The sequence below is a fragment of the Elephantulus edwardii genome, unplaced genomic scaffold (assembly GCF_000299155.1).
Source record: "Elephantulus edwardii isolate Elephantulus edwardi_28Jun2011 unplaced genomic scaffold, EleEdw1.0 scaffold00018, whole genome shotgun sequence".
In the NCBI taxonomy this organism is placed as follows: Eukaryota; Metazoa; Chordata; class Mammalia; order Macroscelidea; family Macroscelididae; genus Elephantulus; species Elephantulus edwardii.
The window spans coordinates 21,762,302-21,776,131 of NW_006399768.1; the positions used below are offsets into that span (position 1 = coordinate 21,762,302).

At 40.8% G+C, this 13,830-nt stretch overlaps 1 pseudogene; it reads left to right on the forward strand.

Annotated features, from left to right (window-relative positions):
- Nucleotides 1-424: 424 nt before the first annotated feature.
- On the forward strand, nucleotides 425-13,317 carry LOC102859099 (annotated as a pseudogene).
- The last annotated feature ends 513 nt before the right edge of the window (nucleotides 13,318-13,830 follow it).

Genomic DNA, 13,830 nt, shown 5'->3' on the forward strand with positions numbered 1-13,830 from the left:
AAGTAATTAAAAATACTGTGCCAGAGAACCAAGATGACGGCGGAGGCAGAGACAGTGTGGTGAGCTGCGGGAGCAGCGAACCACTTAAAGCAGGGCCATTATGGCCTTCCACAGACTTCAGCTTATTGATAATTGAACACTTAAACAGTTGATGACTGGCCCTGAGTGAAGTTCAAGGCTCAACAACAGGAATTCAAGGATTCCCAAGGAGAAATGGGTGAGTCTCGTGGCTCCCCCCACCCCCCCACAGAACCCACACCGTGCTGCACAGCCGCTGCAGCTCCATGAGGTTTCCAACGCTGGAATAAATGGACTCCCTCACCCAGGGTGGATGCTGGGCACAGGCCCTCCTCAAGACTGGTACAGTGAAGCCACCACACTGCCGCAAGGTGGACTTGGTCTAGAGAGAATTGTTGGAGCCAGGATGGCAGCTGTGGGGGAAGCGGGCACCCTCCGGCTGCCCGCACAAGAGGGGCCACGCACCTGCCGAGCACCTGTGCGGCGGGGTGGGGGGGTGCACCCCCAATGGCTGCCGACGCTGGGGGGGCTGCGTGCCTCCCGCAGGCCTCCCATGCTGGGGGGACGTGCCCCACTGGCCACCTGCATAGGAGGTGGGGGATGGGATGCATGCCCGCCATCTGCAGGTTTGGGTTTCCTTGGACAGGCCAAAGAAGATGATTACCTATGCATTGGACAGGCCAGAGAAGACGATTACCTATGCAATGGATTGCTGAAAGTCACTGTGAGTCTGATGACCTTAACAGTGGCAGCATGCACAAGAGGACCCACATCCTAAATGCACCACATATTTTGTTCTGTTGAATGCTTCTGCCAAAAGATGGTTAGACCTGGGGGGAGTCTGTTCACAATTCCCAGGTTCCCTTTATCATATATAAAGGGGGAGGGCAGTGACACCTACTTCAAAATATAGTATGACCACTTATGGGGGGGGGGGGTAAAAGTGGCAGTGCTGGAATTGGAAACACTATCCCTGACCACAGAGTCCTCAGTCAAGCGAGGGGACCAGACTGGGGTAGGGGCAATTGGAGGGGGAGTATACCAGCCAGCTCCTGGGAGGTGCCCTTGGCCCCCAGCTCGGGGCGAGCCATCGCGGCCCTCAGGGTGAGCTCCTCAGTCCCCAGATTGTGCCATCTGACTCCTGGGTGGGGAAGGAGGAAAAAAAAAAGAATGCCTAGGGTATCCAGTGTTACCTAGGCCACCTTCTGCCACCCTCTCCCCCAGTAAACCTGAAAGCAACACCCTCAAAGCCCTTCTATTTGTAACTCACAAGTTTGTTCTCTCTAGGTTTGCTCCCTTTCCTATAGGTAACCTTAACTCTGAGTTTTACTCCAGAATTGACCCTGAACCCAGTGCCAGTGACAAAAAGGAAATACAACTGACAGCTAAGGAAGCAAAGGAGGATGGAGCCTCTGGGTTCAACCAGCCATCCCCACTGGATCCATCTGGGAAAACACTTTGCAGTCCAGAGGGGAGCAAATGACAGGAAAATTTCTTCCAGCAGACCAAGAAGGCAAGCAGCTGTAACCCAAGACCACCAGTAAGGTGATAAAGCGTCCTCCCTTCCCCCCCTTTACATCTACGCCCCTGTTCAGCATGAAGAAGCCAGAGAGTTGGCATCCAATTCCCAAATCAATAAGACAGTTGGTTTAATTACCATTGGAAAATGCTTGTCATTCCTCTGTAGCATCTGGTCCCCACTGGACCCTCATCATCTCCTTCACCTGCTCCCCCCACCGACCAAACTGTGCAGCTCTGCAACTGCATCCAGGCCCATCCTCACCCTTCTGCCCCCAACCCTCACCTCCTTGTACCCCCAATATGTTTTTCCCAATTAAAAAAAAAAGAATTTTAAAATAAATTAAAAAAAATACTGTGCCTTGGATCAAACACACTTTAATCTTTAAGATGACATTTTTGCTCTTTAGCACCTTGGAGAAATCTTTAACAACAGGTTTAATCAGTGCAGCTTTTGTTTTCTTGACTGCTGCTATCATGGGTGTAGATTATGTATCCCAGTTAAATGAAAATATTGACAATTTAAGTCTTTTCCCCAACTATAATTATGCTGCCTATTGGTCCAGTGGTGAGGAGTTTTGCTTTACTGATGATTGAAAGCTGCAGTCCCTTAATCTTCTTTAGTTAATTGCTTCAAGGCTTCTTCACTTTCTGCAAGTAAAGTTGTGTCATCTGCCTAACACGGGTTGTTGGTGAATCTTCCTCCAATCTTGATGCTACATTCTTCATATATTCAACTTCTTGAATGATTTGCCCAGCACATAGATTTAACAGAAAGGACACAACTCTGATGACACTTTTCCTGATTTTTGCATGTTGTTGTTAAGTGCTATCAAGTCAACTATGACTTACAGTGATTCTTTGACCTGCAGATCTGAACCTTGCCCTATCCTGAATCAGTCATCCTCACAATCTCTGATATGTCAAACACATTTTTATAGTCACTCTGTCAATCTGTTTTGTTGAGAGTCTTCCTCTCTTTGACCCTCTATCTTTCCTAGCATGATGTCTATTTCCAAGAAATGGTCCCCCTGACAACATGGCCAAAGAAAGTGAGATGAAGTTTCACTATCTTTGCCTCTAAGAGTTTTTGCTTTCCCATATTAATTCCATTTGGTCATTCCTTATGATTTTTTAAATGGTATTGGAATCTGTTGGCTAGAATTTTATTGTTGAATTTTTTCATCAATGTTCATGAGGAGTCTTGGTCCAAAATTCTTTTTAATGGTTTAACATTAAGGTGACATAGTGTCTAACATATCTGTCTGCTTATGGAAAGGTTGGTAGTTTGAATCCACCAGTTATTCCAAAGGAGACTGACAACCTCAGAAACTAACAGTCACTAAACTTAGAGTCACTAAGAGTCAGAATATACTCATATGGCTGTGATTTGGTTTGGGTTTTGGTTGTCAGGCATTGGTATCAAGGTTATACTCACTTTATAGAAGAAATTTAGAAGTCCAGCCTTTTCTATGCTCTGGAACAGTTTGAATAGAACTTATTTCAGTTCTGTAAATCCCAGTGAAATTATTTGGGCCAAGACTTTTTTTCCCTCTTGGGAATTTTTGATTGTTCATGGTGTTTTGATGATTTGTGTTGTGTTGTTCTGACTGGATAGCAATGAGTGGATGTTCAGTTTATCATTCTATTAATGGGTTGGTTGTTTGTTTTTTACCTCAGTCAGTGTTGGTTTAGGTAGATCATGTGTTTCTGGAAATTTATTAATTTCTTCTAGGTTTCTGAATTTCATGGGGTGAAGTTCTTCATAGTATTCAGTTCCTCATGGTATTCTAGAATTATTCTTTTTCTTTTGGGTGATTTTGTTGTGATGTTGCATGATTAAATTCTTTTTCTGCATCTTCTTTTTCTTTTCCTTTGTTCACTTTGCCAGTAGTTTTTCAATTTTGTTAATCTTTTTAAAGAACCAACTTCTAGGCTTTTTAATTCTTTATATTATTTTGCTATTTAATTTATTTCAGCTGTCAGGCACCTCTCCAGAATACAGAAGAGAAACAATGCCAGTCTGGAGACGAAGGTGTGCCTGGTCCAGGCCATGATCTTCACAATTACTTTTTATGCGCCAGAAAGATGGACAATGACTAGGAATGATAGAAGGAGAATTGATGAATTCGAGCTGTGGCGCTGGAGAAGAGTGTTGAATATAACATGGACTGCTAGGAGAACAAATAGGTTTGTCCTGGAGAGGGTGAAGTCAGACAGCTCTTTGGAGGCAAGGATTCTAAGGCTTTGTCTGACATACTTTGGGCATGTTGCAAGGTGGGTCCAGTCCTTGGAGAGGGACATCATGCTTGGGAGGGTGGAGGGACAGCGCAAAAGAAGACCCTTGATGAGAGGGATTAACTCAGTAACTGGAGTAACAGGGGTAGGTGTGTCAGAGACAATAAGGTTGGCTCAGGGTAAAGCAGGGTTTTGGGCTGTTGTACATAGGGTCGCTATGAGTCGCAGGCGACTTGATGGCACATAACAACAACAATATTTATTATTTCTGTTAATCCTGAAAACTAGGCTTTTTTTCTATTTACCAGAATTATGTGAAGATGTTGAAATTTTTTGTTCTCTTTTGTATATAAGTTTATTGTTGCAAATTGGCCCCAGAGTACTGCTTTTGGTGTGTTTAATATTTATCCTTATTTGCTTCTAGGAATTTCTTTATATTTTAGTTCTTCAGTTCCCTATAGTTTTTTTTTAAGCAGGATACTGTCAGTTTACTTGTGATCTAAGGTCAAATTGTTTGGTTATGTTGTTGAGAATCTTTCTAGTTGTCTGTCCTTCATCCCAAGTTGTTATTGTGTGTTGTGGCATCGGTACTGACCAACAGCTGACCTTTCAGCAGGTTTTCAGAGGCAGTAAATTGCACAGGAGTTGGCACTTACATAGATGTGTATACACTGGAAACAAATATTAATTGTATATTATGTATAAAATTTTATTATATACTAATTTCTGATGTTTGGCATTTAGAGTATGAGATTAGAATATAATGCTACTAGGAAATTATCCAAATTGCATCAAGAAAAATGAGAAACAAAAAATAAGTCATCCATGTTTGTAGATCCAGTGGAGCAGGATGTGTGACTAAGAAACAGCTACAATGCAAGACCATGAAAGAATATGAAAAGCAGGACAGATCAATCAGGGCTGAGAATAGAACAGAAAGATATGGAGAAAAATCATCACTACTAGCATCCAAAAAAGCCAGGAAAGGCAGTTATTAAAGTGAAGTGTATGCCATGAGGCAAAATTGAAAAAACAAAACCTAAACCAAAAAACTCTGTTTTAATCGACTGGAACAATGTACCTATCAATGCTATGAAATCTCGTGGAAGAAGCTGTGTGATTGTTAAGGCAGTCAATGTAGTTGCCTATGATTCTCAGGATTGAAGGAGGACTCATCAGCAAATGACATTATGCAGATGACACTACCATGATCATGGAAAGTGAAGAGAACTTCAAGTACTTATGATGTACAGAGATTATGTTGTTTGGTGCTGTTGAGTGCGATTTGGTAACCCTGTAAACAATAGGCAGGAACTCTGTCTTATCATGTGCCATCTTCACAATCTCTGACACACTAAGCTCATTGCTTCTAGTTACCGTGTCAATACATTTGGTTGAAGGGCTTCCTCTCTTTCACCATCCCTCTACCTACCTAAGCATGATGTGTCTCTCCAAGGAATAGCCTCTCCTAACAACATGCCCAAAGTATGTGAGACAAAGATTTATCTTTTTGTCTCCAAGAAGCACTCTGACTGCGCCTTCTCAAGACATACCTGTTTGTTCTTTTGGTTGTCCAAGGAATATTTCATACTCTTCTCCAGTACCACAAGTCAAAGGTATCAATTCTTTTGTCATCCTTATTCATTGTTCAGTTTTTGGAAGCATAGCAAGTGACTGAAAAGTCCCTAGCCTAAATCAGGTGCACCTCAGTCCTCAAACTAACATTATTGCTCCTCAAAAATTAGGAGACCCCTGACTGCAGATTTTCCCAAAGCAATACATCTCCTAACTGCTGGTATTTAGTGTATTGATTGTGTTTTCAAGTAAGATAAAATTGACAGTTTCAATCTTTTCTACATCTATCATGATGTTGCCCATTGGTCCAGTGGAGAGAATTTTTGTATTCTTGATGCTGAGATTTAAACCATATTGAAGGCTGTATTCTTTGATCCTCTGCATCAAGTATTTTAAGTCCTTCTTGCTTTCAACAATCAAGGTTGTGCCATCTCCATAACTCAGGTTGTTGCTTCTGATCTTAATGCCAGATTTCTCTTCACAAAAATCTCGCCTGTCAAATGATTTGCTAAGTGTACAGATTGAACAGGCATAAAGAAAGAATACAACCCTGATACACACATTTACTGATTTTAAACCATATTGTGTTCTCTTGCTCTGTTTGGGCAACAGCTTCTTTGTCTAGGTATATAATTCAAATGAGCACAATTAATTATTCCGAGATTCCTATTCTTCTCAATATTAGCCATAATTTGTTATGATCCACACAGTCAAACGCCTTTGCATAGTCAATAAAGCATAGACAGACATTTTTCTAGTGTTCTTTGTTTTCAGCCAGGATTTATCTGATATCAGCAAAGATACTGCTGGTGCCATGGCCCCATCTAAACCCAACTTGAACTTTTGGAAATATCTATGTACTTACTGTTGTAGCCATTTTTTAACACTCTTGAGCAGTAGTTTGTTTGCATGTTATAGTAATAATAATGTTCAATAATATCCACATTCTATTGGATCACAATGCTTGGAATTGGGAACAAATATTGATCTCTTCCAGCCAGTTTTCCTTATTTGCATAGTATTTGCATATTGTTAATTACTTTCTAGATTGGGTATTTATATTCTGACTTGTTTATCTGGCAGTTTGTTGTACTGGGGGAAGGACCTGAATATTGCTAATTATAACTTGAGTATCTGTATCCTTCATTGCTTATTAGTAATTAGTACAGCATTTGTGTATCAGTTTGCAATATTGAGGTAACTTGTGTATACTGTGAAAGCTGTGCCATTAGTGTGTCAAATGCCAGTGGAGTCACCAATGGTATAAAGGTTGTAGTAGAGTTCCCAGATTAATATAGACTACAAACAAGTCTGTTCTGGACAAGGTGAAACCAAGTTGCTCCTTGGAGGCAAGGATTTTGAGGCTCCATCTCATATACTTTGGGCATGTTGCTAGGAGTAACCAAACCTTGGAGAAGGACATCATTCTTGGAAGGGTGGAGGGACAGCACAGGAAGACCCTGAATGAGATAGATCGACACAGTAACTAGAGTAATGGAGATTGGTATGCCAGAGGCAGTGAGACTGGCTCAATATAAGGAAGTTTCAGAGCTATTGTGCATAGGGTCATTATATGTCACAAATGACTCAATGGCACATAAAACAACAATAACAACAGGAAGAGGATTGACTATCCACTTCTTAAATATCAGGCCTCTGAAAACCCTAAGAGCAATAGAGGAACAAGGATAGTTATAATAGTAGAGGTAGAGCCCACACTGGAATTCAATCATCAGAGATTATAGTTTTGGTAAAGATTACACAAAATTTTTACAACTAGTCCATAAGCAACATCATTATAAATAGGAAAAAAAAAAGATTGAAGTTGTCAATAACTTCATTTACTTGGATCCACAATCAATACCCATGGAGGTATTAGAGTGAGCAAGTCCACTGTCAATGGCCTCTTTAAAGTGCTAAAGAGAGTGAAAGAATTTTCTTTTTTCAAAGAGAAAAGCAAACTGGGCTTGGGGTGGGCAGGGAGGAAAATGTGCAGCAATGAATGAATGAAATACAAGTTCTCTATAAACTTTCATTAACATCTCAATGAGGAAAAAAATGCTAAAGAACAAAGATGTTGGTTTAAAGACCAAGGTGCACCTCACTCAAACTATAGTATTTTTTTATTCCTCCCCACACCTCTGAACATTGGACAATGAATAAAGAATACCAAAGAAGAACTGATGCCTTAGAATTGTGGCGTTGGTGAAGAGGATTGAATGTACTACAGACTGCCAAAAGAGCAAACAAATTTGTCTTGGGAAAAGTACAACCAGAGTGCCCCCTAGAGGTAATGACACTTGGTCTCACACACTTTAGGCATGTTGTCAGAAGGTGCCAGTCTCTGGCAAATACATTATGCTTAGAAAAGTAGAGGCTCAGTAAAAGAGAGGAAGACCTTCAATTAAATGGACCGACCTAGTGGGCTTGACCAGCTCGGAGCCTGTGAGGATGGCACAGTTCTGTGTGCATGGCAAAGTTCTGATCAGTTAGTTCATGAGTTTGTCATGAGTCACAGCTGGATTAACAATAAACAGTTTTACACCAACAAATTAGATAACATAGAAGAAATAGTTAACATTTCCTTAAATGCATAAATGTCCATTAACTCCAGAAGAAATAGTGGATCTCAACAGACCCATAAAAAGTAAAAGGTTTAATTAGTAACTAAAATAATCCTAACAACAAAGTTCTGGACCAGATGACATCACTGGAGAATTCTGCCAAGCATTTCTAGAAAAATTAATCCCACAACTACTTGTTATGTGTCTTTGAGTCGCCTGCCACCCTACGTACAGAAACTCTAACCCCTGCCCTGTCCTGAACCAATCTCACTAATTCTGACACACTGACTGCCATTGCCCCAGTTACTGTATCAATCCATCTCATCTGGGGTCTATCTCTCCTGAGCTGTCCCTCTACCATTCCAAGCAGTTCTCCAAGAACTGGTCTATCCTGACCATGTGCCAAATTGTGTGAGATAGATTTTCAAAATCCTAGCCTCCAAAGAGAAAGCTGATTTCACCCTCTCCAAGACAGTCTTTTTTCTCTTGGCAGTCCATGGTGTATGTTCAAGAGTCTTCTCCAGCACCACAACTTAAAGGCATCAATTCTTCTTCTGTCATTCTTAGTCATTGTCCAGCTTTCTAATGCATAGCAAGTAATTGGGAAGACCATGGCCTGGATTAGGTACACTTTAATCTCTAGACTGGCATCATTGCTTTTCAATACTCTGGAGAGGTCCTTGACAGCAGACTTACCCAATGCAATTTGTCTTTTCATTTCCTGACTGCTGGTACCAAGAGTGTTGACTGTAGAGCCAAGCAAACTGAAGCTGTCAACAATCTTAATCCCTTCACCATCTATCATGATTCTGCCAATCAGCCCAGTGATGAGAATCTTTATTTGACATTGAGCTTCAATCCATATTGAAGACTACAGTCCTTGATGTTCTGCAGCAAGTGCTTCAGGTATTTTTCAGTTTCAACAAGCAAGATTGTATCATCGGTATAATTTAGGTTATTGATGAGTCTTTCTCCAATCCTGATGCAACATCCCTCCTCATACAGTATTAGGGAAGCCGGAAGGCTATAATTCAGGTTGACAGCAAGATATAGTCAGGAGAATTTCATGCTTATAGGCACCTCAGCCTTGAACCTTGTGGCTATAGGCCAGTGTTATAATGCTCTCAGTCCTGCCAATTATGGTTCTTCATACTCCTCAGTCCTTCAACAAAATTTGGCAAGGGCTCTTCATTCTAGTTCCTCATGGAGTAGCAGTCTCAATTTCTAATTTTCCCATCCCTGTCAAACCAGTTCTCTGAGGAAACTAGTATATTTCTTTCTCTGAAGGATCTTCTGTTTCATTTGGAAACTTTGAGCATCTGCATCCATAGCAAAGTACAGTCTAGAGCAAACCATCAGGTTGCACTAGTAAACACTAATTCACAGAGTGGAACATAATATCTTCATCTGCTTGGGTTCTGGTCAACTTATCTCCAGCCTTTTGAGGTTATATCCAAATGGGCATCAGTTACAAACTCAGGAATCCACACTTCTTCCTGTGTTCCAGACTGGGCATCAGCTGCAAACTCAGGAGTCCATACTTCTTCCTGCATTCCAGAATAACAGGTCCCTTCACTCAGCTTTAGGCCCTACATTGAGCCAACCCAACAAGATGGGGGTCCTCAGGACTCCCTGCTCCACAAGCCAGCAACTCTTCTGTGCTTATCTTTACATCTATGCATGCTAGATCAACAGTGCTAATGGAACATGTCCAAGTTCAGATGGTCTCTTCATTGTTCCACGCCTCCTAATCCCACTCCAGTGGATCTAGGTGGTCACAAGTGAGCATACTCAACAGTCCCCTCTAACTTCAAGTCATAGAAAGGGGCTCTGATGAGTACCAACTCTACCCTGTCTCAGAAGCCAAATTGTGTGTTGCAGTTTAAAAAGTCCAAGTCTCTTTCTCTCTTTTACTTTCAAATATACATCTCTTCAATCAAAAGTCCAAGGAGAGTCTATAAATCCATTCAAATGCAACTCTCTTAAGAGAATTGTATAGAACTTAATCCTCTCCCAGGCTAAGTCCTGGCCCTCTACCAAATTCTACTAACTTAAACAATCATTTTATATGTAGCACTGAAAAATAGGGAACGCATGAAATATTTTGCAAAATGGGTGACCCTGGAGGACATTATGCTGAGTGAAATATCTCAGCCACAAAAGGACAAATATTGCATGAGGCCACTGATATAAAATGAGACTGACATTGGGGTTGAGGGAAGACAGACAAGGAAGGGAGAAATGATGTATACTGCACTGAAGCAGATGAGGAAGAGAACTGTTTCAAAGGGATATATGATTGGGTATTATTGTCATGATAGGAACCCAAAATGAAGGCTGCACAGTGGAGTGGACTTGGGGGGACTTTTCAAGGAGAAGAGTGAATTGGGGCGAGGGGATGGACAGGGAGAAAAATGCAACAATCAATGACTGGAAACCCTAAGCCTCTGTACAATTTCATGAAAAATAATTTTAAAAACCCCAAAACCAAACAATCATTTTACAGGGCAATTTTCCCCTTTGGGTATAATTAATAGATAGTAAGCTGAAGGTGACAATTACACACTTAGTAAATCTACATTACCCAGAATTTGGTTTGATAATGTATCTTAACATTACTACATAGAAGAAATATCAATACCCTATAAACTTAAATCAACAAGAATTATACATATATCCCATAAATTTAAATCAATACAACTCCCAAATTATTGGGGAGTAATTATGTCAGTTTGAAGATTAAGGTGTGTCTGTTTTAAGCAATAATCTTTCCAATCATCTGTTACGCATCTGAGAGTTGGACAATGAATAAGAATGATAGAAGAATAACTGATGCCTTTGAACTGTTGTATTGGATAAGAGTGCGGAATATCCCATGGACTGCCAAAAGAACAAATAGATATGTTGTGCGGAAAGTGCATCCAGAATGCTCTTGAAGGCAAAGATGATGGCTTTGTCTAACATATTTAGGGCATATTGTTAAGCGAGGGGACTCCTTGAAAGGGGCATCATGATTGTAAAGGTGGAGTGTTGGGGAAAAAGAGGAAGGCCCTCAACCAGATGGACTGACACAGTGATTGCATCAATGGCCTCAAATATGTCAGAAATTATGAAGATGGTACAAGATAGGACTGGGTTCAGAGCTGCTGTTTCTAGGGTCACTATGACTTGTATTTGACTCGATGGTACCTAATAACACAACAGGTCCTGATATAATAATAGACATACAAACGAGAATCTAGTCAGTATGGACTTGAAAGCTTTAAATGACTTTAAATCATTATGGGAAAAGATGGCCTTTCTCTCACAGAGCAGTTGGTATATTCAAACCCCTTATCTTTTGGTTGGCACTATAACAAACTACATCACCAGAGCTCCTTTACACATCTATGTTGTTTTTTACTGTTGAGTTGGAACTTACTCATATTTTGGATATGTTAGGAGAGGCTATTCCTTGGAAAAAGACATCATGGTTGGAAAGGTGGAGGGTCAGCAAAAGAGAGGAAAATTTTCACTAAGATGGACTGACAAGGTGACTCCAGCAATGGGCTCAAGTCTATCAGAGATGATGATGATGATGGTACAGGATGAGACAAGGTTCAGATTTGTTGTGAAAGGATCAAATGAATTGTACTCAACCAAATGGCACTTAACAACAACAGCCCTTTACATCATACCTAAACCCCAACTCCTCATTAGAAGAAGACAGGCACAAATATTTCTGCATCTCAGAGCAGCTTAGAGCTGTTCAGGTAACCATGTCTAGGATTCTAAAGCTGAAAACAGCGGTTTAAGATAAGCCGGTAGCTGTTCTGAATGTGAAAAAAGCAGAACCAAAATGAAAACTAAAAACAAAAAGCCAACCAAACAAACAAAACTTGTGAAAATGGAGCAGGAGTTGCAGGATTTACAATCCCAGCTATGTGTAGAGTAGGCCCAGCAGCAAGCAGGAGTGGAGCAACCACAGATGACATTCCAGGAAGAGGAAGAGTTTCTGCAGGGTTTGGAGAAAGATCAAGGAAAAGAGGACCTGAAGCAAGAGCTGGTCCAGGCTCTACAGGATCATCACACTCTAACAGAAGAGCTAAATGGCAACAAGAACACTGAAGCAATCCTTCAAGCCAAGAATAAAGAACTGGAGCAGATCAAGGAAGAGAAGCAGAAGGTACAAGCATACAAAGACGAAGTACTTTTTAAAATTTATTTTAATGAAAGTTACAGAGACTTTGGATTTCCATTCATTCATAGTTGCATATTTTCCTCCCTGTCCACCCCTCCCCCCAGTGAGCTTTTCTCTTTCAAAAGTTAAAAAAAAAACAACTTTCATTGTTATACAACGCCCCCCTGCCCCTGCCAGTCCACTCCACTATGCAGCTTTAATTCTGTACTCCTGTCATGACAATAATACCTAACCATATATTCCTCCTAAACAGTTCTCTCCCTCATCTGTTTCAATGCAGTATACGTTATTTATCCCCTCCTTCGCAGTTTCACCTCAACCCCAATGTCAATCCCGCTTTACAACAGTGGCACTATGCAGTATTTGTCCTTGTGTGACTGAGATATTTCACTCAGCATAATGTCCTCCAGGGTCACCCATTTTGTATTATTTCATGAGTTCTTTGTTTCTCAGCGCTGCATAATATTCCATTGTGTTACTATACCACAACTTCTCTATCCATTCGTTTGTTGATGGGCACTTGGGTTGTTTCCAACTCTTTGCTATTGTGAACAAAGCAACAATAAACATGAGAGTGCATATATCTGCCATGGGTGGCAGTTGTAGTCTCTTTAGGGTATATTCCCAGTAGTGGAATTGCTGGGTCAAATGGTATTCCTATTTCCAACTTTTTGAGAAAGTGCCATACTGCCTTCCACAGTGGTTGCATCATTTTACATTCCCACCAACAAGTGAATAAGAGTTCCAGTTTCTCTGCAACCTTGCCAGCATTTGTTGTTTGCGGTTCTGTTGAATTTTGCTATTTTAACTGGGGTGAGATGATACCTCATAGTTGTTTTGATTCGCATCTTCCACTTTCTCTGCAATCTTGAAAGCATTTGTTGTTTACTGTTCTGTTAACTTTTGCTATTAGTTCTTTCTTTTTTTTTTTTCTTTTTTTCTGTTAGCTCTTAACCACATGAATGACGTGCTAGAGAAGGGGCTCCAGTATACTATTTGCTCAGAATACTTCACTGACGCTGTCACCTTGAGCCAAGCTTCTGCTCTTTCTGGATCAGTGAATGGCTGAAGTAGAAAAAGGAGTGTCTTATTTGTCAGAAAGACATCACATCCAAAACTCACTCTCTTATTCTGGACAACTGCATTAGTTAAATGGTAAATAACCTGAGCTCAGAAGTGAGAGATGGAGGAATTATCCTTGCTAAGGAACAAAAAGCAAAGTGACTGTCCTGAAGACCAAGCTTTAGGGCATTTGAAAGGCGGTCAGGCAACAGGGGCTTGGGATTGGTCTGGAGGAGTCTCTTTGGACATGATTTGAGCTGTTCTGAATATCCTCTGGAGAAATCACGTGAAACAATCTGAGTTAGCATGTTCTCTGTCTTCATGAGCCGTTGATGTTGGCCAGCCACGCTGCCCCTGTGCCCGAAGCACCATCAATACTCACAGAGCTAACTGCTTAAAGGTACTTAATAGACTCCTTCAGTACATGTTGTATGGGTTGTACTAGTTTTGTTTTATAATTTTCTATTTTTGCTGCTTTAGTTATTGTTGTGGGACCTCAGAAGCAGCTCCCTTTGGACAGGTTGGATGTACTCCTACAGCTACCCCTGAAAGCTAAAGATAGCTTCTATGTTTGAGAGGATGGAATATCTCTTTGTGAAAACAAAATGTCATTTTTTGAAAATAAAATGTAAAATATAAAAATACCCATCAAAACAAAACCAACTAAACATGGGT